This window comes from Triticum aestivum, chromosome 7A, assembly GCF_018294505.1.
Source record: "Triticum aestivum cultivar Chinese Spring chromosome 7A, IWGSC CS RefSeq v2.1, whole genome shotgun sequence".
NCBI lineage: Eukaryota > Viridiplantae > Streptophyta > Magnoliopsida > Poales > Poaceae > Triticum > Triticum aestivum.
Window position 1 is genome coordinate 94178056 of NC_057812.1, and position 13885 is coordinate 94191940.

The 13885-nt window shown below is 45.5% G+C and overlaps 1 pseudogene; it reads left to right on the top strand.

Annotated features, from left to right (window-relative positions):
* The first annotated feature begins 1358 nt into the window (after positions 1–1358).
* Positions 1359–3293, top strand: LOC123154887 (uncharacterized; annotated as a pseudogene).
* Positions 3294–13885: the final 10592 nt, after the last annotated feature.

Genomic DNA, 13885 nt, shown 5'->3' on the forward strand with positions numbered 1-13885 from the left:
GCAGGCGAGCGACAGCGCCGCAGAGCAAGGTAGCAGCGGAGCTGCGTGAGGCGGACACGGCGAGGTCGCCAGGCTGGGCAGCGAGAGCAGTGGGGCGTCGGGGTGGTGCGCGGATGGGCGCCGGCGCCGAACAGCAGGAGTGATGGCACGAAGCGGGCCGGGCGCAGCCTGTGCGACGGTGTGCGCGTGCGAGACGACGCATGGGCGCGGTGACCGGGCGAGTAGAGGGGGGAGCTCACGGGGTAATGTAGGGAACTGGGAGTGGGCGTCGAGGAGGAGGACGGGGACGAGGTCGACGACAAAGAGGACGGCAGGGCAGCTCCGGCGAGATGGCTCCGGCGACGGGATCCGGGTAGTCGCGGCGTCGCGGCGTCGGGCGTGCGATGAGGGGAACCGCTGTCCCCGATCCTGATCGGGACCGAGAGGTGGGGGCGCGAGGGGAGAGTGGGGGATCGGGAGAAGTGGGACTGCTAGGGTTTCGGTCGGGTGGACCGTGGGGTTAATGGGGGGAGTGGGTGGCCGGTTGGGCTGCCCAGGCGGCATGGTGGCCAGCTGGGCCACGGCCCAGCAGGAGGGGTTCCCTCTCTTTCCTTTTTTTGTTAGTTTTGTCTTTTGTATTTTCTTTTATTTATTTCTCCTTTTCTGTTTTATTTAATTTAGGGTGTTTAAGTATATTCTAAACATGTGCTTTTTTCACTACAATTACCTATGTAATATTTGGCACCGTCCGAACATTTTTGTTCTAATGTTTGAAAACTTTGTTGTCTGCCATATTTAGAATTTGAATTTTAAACCGGTTTTGAACTAACGTGAGATTATCAACACTAACAGTGGTGACGTGGCATGATTAGCGGGAGATTACTGTAGCACGATTATCTGGGCGTTACACTGCCACTGACTGGCGGGCCCGGGGAGAGGAGTAGGCTCGCGAGTGTGTCCGTCTTGTGTCCGCGCCGACGTAAATCCGACTCAAAATTGGACCGCGAATGAGTCGCCATGCGGACGCCAAGCGGTGCGCGTCCGTTCGGCTCGGCGCGTTGGGCCGCCTTTTGTGTCTGCGCCGACCCAAGCGGACGCGAGCGGACGAAATGGGTCGCCCCATTGGAGTTGCTCTAAATATAAGTGTTCAATTCTTCAAAGTTAGGATTCTTTTTTTGTTGAGGATCGAAATTAGGATTCTTCTACATTCCTTGGGAATTTTAACTTCAACTAAAGGATATGAACCCATGGGCCATGCTAAAAAGAGAGTAGGAAAAACAAAACAGCTGACCAACGAACAAAGCCCAAAGAGGTCAAAAGAGAGTCCAAAAGGGGTCATTGCAGTTCAGTCTCCAGTCTGCAGAACAGGGCAGGGGCAGGAAAGGAGGCGACGCCGCCGGCTGGCAGGAGCACCGACGCGCACCATGCCTTCCTCCTCCTCCGTCAACCCGGAGCACGGCACCGTCACCGCAGCCCAACACCTCGCCGGCAACGCTGGCAAGGAAACCAGGGCCACGGGCGCCGAGGTCTTCGCCTCGCTCCTGCGCACCCAGGAGCAGGTCGACGCGCTCTGCGAGCAGTACGGCGTGCCCAAGGAGTTCACCGCGCGCCCCGCCGGCGACCTGCGCGCGAACTCGCCGCCGCCGCCGGGGGCCATCTGCGTGTACGCACGCGCGCTGGAGGCCGGGATGCGCGTCCCGCTGCGCGGCTTCTACCGCGACGTCCTCGCCCACTTCGGCATCGCGCCGGCGCAGCTCACGCCCAACGGGTGGCGCTTCATGGCGGGCTTCCTCGTGCTCTGCCAGTCTGCCGGCGTCCCTCCCTCGCTCGCGGTGTTCCTGCGCTTCTTCCACCTGTCCATCATGGATCAAAAGCACGAGAAAGGGTGGTACTTTTTCCAATCCAGGCCGGGCAGCTCCAGCTTGGGCTTCACGGGGTTGCCGAACGGGAGTTGCAAATCCATCGTGCGCTGGAGACACTACTTCTTCTTCCTCTCGTCGCCGGAGCCGTGGCATTGCGCCGTGGAGTGGGGCGAGCCGTCCAAGAGCTCCTTCAGAAACCTGAGGCTGACCGCTGAGGAAAGCAAATCGGCGGTGAAGCTGCTAAGTGCTTATGGTGGCGCCGCTGTTGATCTCAGGAACCTGCTCCCTGCTAGGTGCTCAGGGCGGCGCCGTCGTCTCTACAATAGCAACCCCGCCGTTAGTGCCGCCGGCGCCGTGATAACCACAGCATCCCCGCCGCCGTCGCCGCCTTCAACTCACTGTTCCAAAGGTATCTGAAGTCTGAACATTGAAAACCCTCTGATTCCCCTGTTTCATCGAGACTTGGTGTTGTGTGCTACTGTTATCTATAGGTATGATGAAGGTGGCCACGCAAGCGTCGGCGTCGAAGACGAAGAGGACCTGGGAGGAGGCCAACGGCAGGGAAGAGCCTAGCAGGCACGAGGGACAGCCGCTGGAGCGCGCGTCTGCCGCGAACGAGCCTACCGACGACGCAGCGATTTGGCAGGTATTGACAGAATACAATGGAAAATTTGTTCCATCGGCAGGTGCTTGTCCGGTCCGGAGTCCAGTCGATCATACTGTTTGTGTTCAGGCCGCGAGCTACGTGATCGAGCTGGAGGAGAAGCTGGTGGCCCGGGAGCGCGACGCCGCGGCTCTGCGGGAGCAGCTGGAGGGGGCGAAGAAGGAGCTCGCCGCGGCGAAGCGGGCGGCGGACGCGGAGCGGGAGAAGGCTGGGTCCGATCTCGCCGCGGCGGGAGCAGAGCTGGAGAAGAGCAAAGCCGAGCTCGCCGCGGCAAATCGAGCGGTGGACGCGGAGTTGGTGAAGACGAAAGCCGAGCTCGCTGCGGCTTGGGATGAGGTGGCGAAGACGAGGGCCGAGCTCGCCGCCGCGAAGCGATCAGCGGAGGCAGAGCTGGTGCAGGCCAAGGCCGAGCTCACCGCGGCGAAGCGCACCGCGGAGACGGAGCTGGTGAAGGCGAGGGCCAAGCTCGCTGCGGTGGAGGCGGAGCTGGAGAGCGCCAATGCAGCAGCGGTGCAGCAGCTGCTGGCCTCCGAGGAGCAGGTGAGGCAGCGCGCGGAGGAGGCGCTGGAGGGATACAAGCGCTGGCGAGGTCATCACGCTCCGGCTGGTCGTGCCGCCTGATACCTTGCCCGGTTATCCATTTTTTTGGAATTTGAAACAAATCTTTACCCTGATCCCGTTCGTCTATGCGCTCTGTTCCTCTATCTGGACATCGATTACTTTTGTAGCTGCAGTTTTCTGAGATACAACACCGTGCACCCGTTGCTAGGTGATTTTCTTGTTCCAAGCTCAGGTGACAATTGACTAGGGGGATTCATTTATTGGTGCATGTAATGTTCGTTTTTTGCGATGTTATAAGATCGGAAATGGTAAATCCTGAATGCTCGGAATTTGACCATGACAAATTGAACATTTCGTGGCAATTTTAGTGACGCGAGGATGGCAGGTTTAGTTGACACGCTCGGCAACTCTTTGGCAAAAAAATAAATCAAGCACGAATTTATCATGCTTGCCAACTAAATTTGGCATCCTGTCGTGTTATTGAAAACATTCGATTTGTCAATGACCAAATCCCAAAAATTTGGACATTATCGGGGTCGTATAAGTTTGCGTACCTCGCATAGACACACACACACACTTACCCCAATAAACACACAAACACATACCTCATCTTTATCAGCATCTATAGAAGAGACTGAGCCGACATTTTGAGGTGACTTTGGGAAACTTTTTAGTCAAATGGCGCACACCCATAAGGACATCACGGAAACACACTCCCAATTTTGTCCAGTCCTTGGCCTATGCTATTGTCCTTTCTTTTGGCAAATCGAGTGTCGGTTTAAAACTCGTTTTCAAAGTCCTTATAACTATTTAAATGATGTAGAGCAAGAATGAAAACTTAGATTGCTTAAAATTGTGATTTTGTAATTTACTCTCTTCCATTGCTTATATGTACTTCATTGGGACAAGCTTTTTCGGACGGAGGGAGTATGTGCATATAAACTGCATATCGTTTTCTATTTTGCATCAACATAATTAAAGTTTTTATTTTGAACACAACACAATTCAAAAACTTTCCAGGTCAAGAAATTCAACATATTCTCTTCCTCATCGCCAACTTCAACTTCATCTTCGAGAAATTCAATATCCAAGTCATATGAGGATGACGAAGAATCAATGAACTCCACTACCATTGAGCTCATTGAGGTTATCGTATGAGCTCATTTACATGAATGGAGTCGAATTCCAATGTCATCTACATGGCTGTAAACAAAAATACACAACTAATTTTCACAAATTCAAAGCAATCATACAGTTAGACAACTCCTTAGAGGCCTCGTAGGCGGCGGAGTTGTTTTTGGACGGGAAGGAGCACCGTTCAGGTAGTGAGGCCAGAGAAAGTGCCCGTAGATTAGCAGGGGCAACATGATGGTGGATGAGCTTGGGCGGACGGCAAGACGTGGCTACAAGACGACTAGTTGACTGCAGTCGGTCGATGCATGATGGATGCGGTCGGGGGTAGTCGGGATAAGGTTTATGACTAGAGGCGAGGTACTTCGAGAGGAGGAACGATTCCTCGACGATGTGTAGTGCCATATGGCAGTGATCCGGCAGCCGGGGGTGCTTTGAAACAGTGTTCAGGTGGACCGCGGCGACATTGGCGCCAAATTTCCTATCGATAGAGTGAAAAATAAAAAATTGTCACCCAGTCTGCAAATACAAAGGCATGTGAATTATTTTAGAGTGCACTCTAATTTCGTTAGGATAAATGGCGGGATGTGGGATCTGTTAGAGTGGTTGTTTGGCCCCATTGCATTACCGCTAGGACGCTCGTAGTCCTCGTGTATTGTCACTGACCAAACATCATTTGATGAAGTTTGTCATGTGAATCCTACCTCTTGTGTTTCTCTTTTTGAGTTCCTCATTTCCTTGGATCTCTGGTGAATGGCCTACATAAGTTGGCAACATCTCTCCCCTGGATCGATGAACTTTCTCCAAGACATTGTTTACCCGAAGACCTTTATTAGGGTGTATACTTAACACCCTATCATCGGAATATTGAAAGCTACAATTGTTTCCATAGCCATTACAAAGGGGAAATTCCATTAGGAAAACCGCAAAATAGAAGATCTGCCTAAGGAGAAAGGTGATGGAAACATGACTATGGTAATCCCCTTATCCCTGAAGTAGTTAACTCTAATGAAAAAATTGGGCAATCTGGCCCAACAAATTGGTGTGAACTTGGGGAATACTAGAAACATCATTAGCTCAAATTTGATTTTTATAAAATATGTTGAATAAATTAGGCTTGATTTAGTTAACCAAGCCAATGTTCAACATGCCATTTCTCCTACAAAATTGACATTTCTCCTGCTAAAATTGACAGAGACAAAATTACTGGGACTGGCGAGCATGATATAGGAGGAATGCTTTCTGATGAAGGAAGTTGTGAGTCCAATCTTGAGGATGATGAATGGGAGGAGAAAAAAATAAAAACAAGTCACCCTAGAATTCTGGGGGAAGACATGTTTGGTTTGTCATTGTTTCAAGAAAAAAAAGTAAAAGAGTATTATTAGTGTGACAACGAGAGGTATTTTTTGGGAATATGAGAGGTTTTCGAGGAGATACTAAAAGAGATTTTTGAGGGAAATGATTATGGATAAAAAAAGTAGATTTCCTTGACTCGCTTGAAACAATGAGACATGCATACTCTAGGACTAATTTGCAGAACTTATGTGCACGCAGAGATTTCCATTGGCATCACACTCCCGCTAGTGGGAAATCCAGTGGCCTATTATTGTGTATTAACTTCACTACTCTAGATGTTATTTCCCAAGAGGATGGAGAATGCTAGATCAAAATGATCGTATAAGATGTTAGAGATAAGTTTATTTGGGATTTAGTTCTAGTTTATGGACAAGCACAACCTGATAGGAAAGGCAAATTCTTGGCTGGAATTTTTGCACGATTGCATCAGTTATGCACTAATTGCATGTGATTTTATTATAATTAGAAAATGATCAGATAAAAATAAACCAGGTACATCTAGGCATTGGATTATTTTTGTTCAATGCAATTCTTGAACAAGTTGGACTTAGGGAGCTTGATCTTAATGGAAGACAATTTATTTGGGGGAATAATTTGAAAACCCTAATTTTGAAAAATTGGACAGAATACGGTGTTGACCATCTTGGGAAGAAAGTTGTCCTTCAACTGAAGTTACTGCCATAGTTCGAGAGAAATCTGATGACACTCCTTTGTTTCTAGACTCTGGTTATGTGCCTAAGACTTACCCCATCTTTAGATTTGAAAATTTCTGGTTTCTAAGGGATGGAATTCGAAAGATAGTCATTGATATTTAGTTGACTAATACTTCCAGAGGCTAAAACACTGAGAAGTGGCAATGTAGATTTAGGAAACTTAGCGCTAAGCTGAAAAGCTAAAATAGAAATATGAATGGATGGCACAAAATATTTAAAAAATATATTCTTGTTAAATCGGATCATATTGATAAACATTGTGACATTTATGGTTGAATTGCTGATATGAGACGAGAGCATAAAGATTTGAGAGCTCAACTGGATAGAGTTATGAAACTAGAAGAGTGGAAATGGAGACACAGAGCAAAAAATATGAAAATTATTGAAAGATAAGAGAACACGAAATATTTACATGCCAAAGCTAATCGTAGACGAAGGAAAAATAAGATCAAATCACTAGATCGGGATGAAAGGAGAATTGAGGGACAAAAAAGATGATTAATTACATTACTAATTTTTACAAAAACCTATTTAGTCAACCTGAGGTCTCTAGTATTCCTTTGGATGTTGGGAATCCTAAGACTATTCCTGAGGAGCTGTAGAAAAGTTGACAACAACCTTCTAACTAGAGGACATAAATGATGTGCTTTTTAAAATGACTCACAACAAATCACTCAGGCCTAATGAATTCGCTGCTGAGTGTATCAGCATTTCCGGAATCTAATTAAGTTTGATCTGAAAGCTCTGTTTGATGATTTTCAAAAAGGGGAGCTTGATATCTCTAGGTTAAACCATGGTATTATCATTTTGGTGCCAACTCTTGTCAACATGTTTTTAGTCAGATCAACTCTTACTTTACTTAATAGTTTGGGTGATCTTATGTCATATTCTCGAGAAGTCGGGACCTTTGACAAAACTAAAGAAATGGTTTAATGAGGACATCGCTTTGCTGCTAAGGTGCATCTGCCCCTGCATGAACAGTAATTTTAGATGCATTTTTTGAAACCAAAGATGCTCCAGTGTCCTAGGAGTGTGCAAAATTTCATGGACAAATAACATTTCGGGAGCTCTCAACAAAAGCAATAAAATGGACTCTCAAAGAACTCTCAAAAAGACATTACAGAGACGCACTTTTTTGTCCACAGCTCCTCGAATGTGATTTCACCACAAAAAATGCACGCTCCCAGCACACTCGAGCATCTTCGGTGCGAAAACAATTCATTTTTTTTGCTTATGTTTGCTTGTTTTTCGAATTTACAGTTCCTGAGCCTAGGCTTTTCAATGGATTATCGTGGTTTAGTGGGGAAATATTTATATCACAAAAGATCTGACTGTGATGTTTAGTCCGTTAATTTTCATTTTTGATACATCTTCGTTGGGTGCTCTCTTTTATTTCTATTTGGATGGTCATAGGCACGCACAAAGTTAAGTGCTATTGGGAATAAGTGTTGTTTATTGTAAAAAAAAATGTCCTTGCACCATCCTCACTTGGGCGTTTACGGTCAGGTTTCCGATAAGGTCAGTCAGAGGAAAGCCCTTTGTCGTTCTTCCTCTGCTCTGAGCAAGTCTTTTCTATTTGAGTTAATTACAGCTAGGATGGATAATCTTGCACCATGATAACAATATCAAACATGATCTTGAAAACCACATAAAAATGATACAAAAAACATAGATGGCCACACATTTTGATTCATTTGCGTCAATTCGAACGTCACACTGTTTGTCAACTGCTATATCTCTGTATGTCACGTGGCAGCGGGCCCATGCTATCTCTCAATCTGTATGGGCCCCTTCTGTCAATGGGATGGAAGAAGAAATGACATACAAATAAAATGGGGGGAAGATGCGACAAAGAAAAAAGAAAAAAGGGAGAAGGAATCTTAACCTGACAGGTGGGACCCACCCATATATAAAGGAAGCTTGCCAGGCCGCTGGCTCGTTTTTTTTAACATCAATACAGACGCAAGTGTTTATATACACGCGCATACATGGTGCCACGTACGAAGAGAAAACGGTCATTTAATCACGCGCATGCTGAACTCACGGAAGTGTATTAAAATGTGTAGTTAGGCAAGTTGTTGTACGATTTTACGGGAATTTTAAGATTATGTATGATACTATTACCCCCCATGCAATTTGATGTATTCTGACAGTAATAAACTCTTTCTATTTTGTCTAGCCTCGTACTCCTAGATAAACAGCAAACAAATGTTTTGCTAGGAAATGTTGGCGCCTTGCATGCTTTTGTTTTGAACGTTGGACACACACACACACACACACACACACACACACACACACACACACACGAAACGCACGCAAGCCTGTAGCAGCAGCAGTGAAATCGTAAAATGCCAACGAGCGTGGTGCGTGCCTTCGAGAGGAAGCCAACGTCGCGAGACAATTTTAAAGCCACGTTCGTTCATCCATGGAGGTGGTCGTGGTAAACGCAAACAGCTTTTGTCAGGCCAGCCAAACCATCACGTGTTTGCTCCTCTCCACCAAAAGCTACTTTGCTTTTTCAGGTACCTCTCTGCTGGACCCCATCGGTTGTACTACCGCCTGTTGTTGCCCGGCCTTCCTATGGAGTTGGTGAAGTACGTGACCATGATGTATAAAATAATTAACAAGTGAAGTTTAACTCGGCGGCCCAAAATTAAACGAATTTAGAAAAGAAATTATTAAGTTTAGGAGGCCAGTTAGAAACGATACTTTTCAGAGGAGCATATACCCCCCTCTAAAGAAAACTCAGCCATATCCTCCTCTAAATTATAGGGATCGGTTAGAGACGCTTTTAGATCATGAAAACCCTAGACCAGTTTTGATTTTCTTTTTGTTGAATTTGGAAAAAAAATTAAGCTGAAATCACATCAAATACAAAACAGATGAAAATCATGGACTAATAAATACATTTTTTATATGTCCTTTATTTGATGAAGTTCGTCATTCGATAAACACATAGTTCGCCATCGTACTACATGACCATATAAGTGTGCATTTTTTTTACAAATGTTAGCATATTATGGAGAGAATAAAATCATTCCTATATCTTCTATGACCTTGCAATATTTTCATAGGTAAACCATCAACACTTAATGGCTTCAATTACATAAATTACAGATGGAATAATGTCCTTTACTCAATCACTGCCTATACAGCAGTAATATTTTTTTTTCAATTTTGGTTCCTCTAACACTTAGCAAATATGGATTATACCTCTAATGGTTGATCTATTACCTTGTGGGAGTTATAGGTCATCACATTTAATCTATGTCACTGGATCAAAAATAATGATTGGTCAATAACGGTTGGGACCAAAATTTCTCTGAAAGCTATTGCACAACAAATGTGCACGGTCAATGATAGTTTATGGTACTTACTTTAACTTGTTTTTTGTGGGAATCACTCTAGCATGTTAATCCATGTTAATTAAATGACATTTTTAGTAGGGCATATCTTAGCTGCATCTACTAATTATAATATTGATTAGTATTGTGGATGTGAGTTATATTGCTAACCGAATGTTTGCTCATGTTCTAGATATAAAATATTAATCAAGTATAGGAGAGTTTGTATGACCAATGTATGCTAGTCAATAATTTCTCACATGTCAACCCATCGTACCCCTAAAAAAACCATGGTAATTTAGTGACGTTTTTAATAGGTCATATCTTACTTGCAACTACCAATTATAATATCAGTAAATATTTTGGATGTGAGTTTTACTTCTTAAATGAGTGCTTACTTGTGTTGATATATGATATTAGTGATATTGCTGATGAAATATTATTCGAATATAGAAGAGTCGAATATGGAAGGTTAAATTTTAGGTTATGTGAGAAATTACTATTTCTATGGTAACTAAGAAATATCTATTTTTTTGCGGGATAGAAATATCAATTTCTATTTCTAAATCACCACTTAAGAACCATATGATGCAAACATGAGATTCATACAAGTATATAACACAATATTTTTTGAACAAGAACCAAATTGATGAAAAATACCTTGACCATATGGCTACAAATATCGACTTAGAAAATAAGTTTTTTTCATCTACCGAGCTACAGTTATTCCTGAATAAATGTAACGATTGAAAATTAGGATTCTTCTACATTCCTTGGGAGTTTTAACTTGGACTCTAACTTGTTAAAATAAAGGGAAAAGCTATCGTGCAACCGACCGATCATGCGCGCCGCGTCCGTCGGATCGTCTCTTTCATCGAACGAACGAGAGAGTCCCCGCTCCCATGGCACGCCCGTTCGTTTTCTGAAACCGACCGATTCGTTCCGACCATTTCCTGAAACAGAGCCGTTGTTTCGGGAAAACGCCCTTGCAGCTGAAGCCGCAGCGTGTGCTTGCTGGATTGGGAGAGGCGACGAGGTCTGGATCTGAGAGGGCGGCGGCACGGCCGAGGCTAACCTACCGCCGTGACGACGACTTCGTCTTCGGGAGCGGCGGCGGCCGCCGACAACCCAAGCAGGTACGGATCTCCCTCCGGTGATTTCTCCCCACGCGCTCGCCCTGCTCCGCCGCGACTACCTTCCCCACGTGCTCGCCCTGCTCCGCCGCCTCCCGTCCCCGCCCTCCCCACGGCTCCTCCTCCTACTGCTCCTCTCCGTCCTCCGCCAACGTCGCCCGCCCCACCTCTTCCTGTCCACCTTCAACACAGTCTTCGTCGCCGGCCCCAGCCCCCTATCGCTCCACCTGCAGCTGCTCCTCCGCCTCCTCTTCGCCCTCTCCTCCACCGCCGCCTACTTCCTGTCCGCACTCAACCTCCTCCGGCTCGTCTCCTCCCGCCTCCCCCTGCCGGTGTCGCTCGTCCTCGCCGTGTTTCTGCAACTGGACCGTTGTAGAGTTTCTGAATTTTTGCCACACATAACATTGTTGAACTTACTTATCTCTTTCATAGGGAAAATTCTATGTAGGCCATAGCAGTTGATTTCGCCCTGTAATCCCTTCATGTGCTATGTGAATTTTTTGTGGTAGTGGATTGCGTGTAGCATCATAGATTACCTGTGCCAGCACATATGATTGTTCATTTCCTGTCCATGCTTCATGTAACCGAATCAAACCTTGGGCTGTGTGGAGTGAACTCTACAGTTTTGTTCACTTCTTCTCCATGTTCTATTTAACTGAAACCTTAGTATTTGGCAGCGGGGAGTGAATGTTATAGTTTTGGTTTCAGAAACCGTCTGTCTGTGTGTCGTTAGCTATCCTGGACCGTGTGGGAGGCCGGGCGCTGTTTTTGATTTGTATCATGCCTTATGCTAGGGAGCTATGTTGTTAGATTTATGTTTCAGATTTGACAGAACCACAATTTTTCCGCAACATCTATGAAAAATGCTGACAGTTTGTGAGAGCTTGCTGGTGTTGCATTTTTTGGAGTTCATTATAGTTCAAATGAATATGGTGATACTTGTGAGAGGTTGCTGGTGTTTCCTATCCATTTTTGCTTTTATAGCTGAAATGGATGAACATGCCTATTTTTAGTTGGTTTTTCTGGAGCTTATTGTTTTATTTCCTGGAGCTAAAATGGATAGCTCATTTCTTTTTCTTATTCTTTGTAGTTGTGTTTCCTGTAGCCTCATAACATCAAAGCTTGACTTATTTTTGGTTTTGTTTTGCAGCATGGCCATCTACCAAACCTGATGGTCAGCAAAGCGGCTGCGCGAGATAATTAATTCCATCCAAGGGAAGAAGAGAGATGTACTAAGCAAGTCTAGCTTTGGGGATTTGTTGCACATATCTCCTGTGCCTCTTCTGCCAGAAGGGCTTCTGGATTTCTTAGTTATGAGTATCGACCCCAAGGAGCGTCTACTCAAGTATGTTTCTTTTTGAGCTTCTTCGTTTAACCATGTGTTCTTTCTGTTATCAGTCTATTGATAGCATTTTTCTCTTTTTTTGCAACATCTAGTAATTTCTTTTTTATGTTCTCTATGTAGGATAAATGATCACAAGGAAATACACTTCACAAAGGACATGGTTAAGAAGATTTTCAATGTCCCTTCTGGTAGCAGGCCGCTAGGATTCGGCAAGAGGGGCTCAGATTTCCGAAATGTGTATTTGGATGGTGATAGGGCTCCAATAGCCACCACAACAGCTGTTCTATCAAAAGCGGATGATGGCGATGAGGATACCATTAGTAGTTCATGGGTTTTACTCTGCTTATCATTGGTCCTAGCTCCCGGGACAGGAAACATGGTGCGTCTTGAGTATCTCCACACCGACATGAGTGTTGTCCATGAGTTAGAATGGGATGAGCATATTCTGTCCGATGTGATGAAGGAAGTTAAAAAGTACCAGGATAAGAGGTCTGAAGGTAAAGTGAAATTCCTGATTGGTGGCTGTCTACCAATGCTTCCGGTACAGACCATCATTCCCATAAAAAATTCCATATTCTTTTCTGGGACAGCAAACTTTTGCAGGCGCTCATGTTTCTTTTTTCTTTTTCTTTTGTGTGTTTGTAGGTAATTTACATGGACCACCTTGACATTCCAAGAGGATGCATAGTTGATCATACCATCGACTACTCACTGCCGCAAGCTTGTTTTGTTCATGAAATGGACTTCACTGCTGTTGTTGCAGTCGACACACTAGATGATGGATTTGGGAAGCGCCCTGTAAGTATCTTCTTTTTTTCAAATTTTGGACACATGACCTTTTGTTTTCTTTGCAAATTTCTGAATCCTTGTTTCACTTTTTCAAATGCAGTTCAGCTCCAGCACACCGTATGCAACACCCAAGTTTATGTCATATGTAGATCAACTTGCCCAAAGATCAATACAAGGCAGTGTCACAGAGGATCTGCCCGAAACAAATACCCAAGGTGGAGATGTTGCTTCCGCAACACCCGTTATGGATGTGCCAGAGAGCTCGCACACACAAGCCAATCCACAAGGGGAAGATGATGTGGGCTCTCAAGAACCACCTAAGGGTGGTATGGAGGGTCCTGATGGAAGAGAAGAGACTGTGCACGAGCCACCTCTGGATAACATGGGCGGTGGTGATGATGTGTGTGGTTCTTTGGAGGAGTGGCTACACGCATTGCCTACATTCGAGGAGTTAGAGGTGAGGCCCATACAACATTTCATTGTATCCTGTATCTTGCTTAACTGCCATGTCAAAACTACTTACTAACAACTAATGTTCCTTTTTCCCGCACTCATCTCTTTTTTTGTTTTTATGCATTCACAGCTGCCCCCACATCTTCGTGACATATACAACAAGCACAAAGAGCTACATGCTACAGAACTTAATGCCGCGTTGAGCTCATTTGGGAGGGCGTTGCAGGTCATGTATTGCAAACGCATGGGTCTAATGTTGTCTGAGGCAGTCAAAGCTGGATCCAGGATGGATGAGGCCAAAGATGAAGTGGCAGATGTCACTTTCAGTGTATCAGGAGCTCCCACAGCAGGCATGTGCGATGCCACTGAATTGTTTCCGCAACAGCCTAAGAAACCAGATGGCGTGCATGGGACTACAACAACCGCTACAACCACTGCCACCAAATCTTCTCCGCAGCAGCCTAAGAAACCAAATGTCGTGCATGGGACTACAGCAACCGCTACAGCCACTGCCACCAAATCTTCTCCGCAGCAGCCTAAGCAACCAGATGGCGT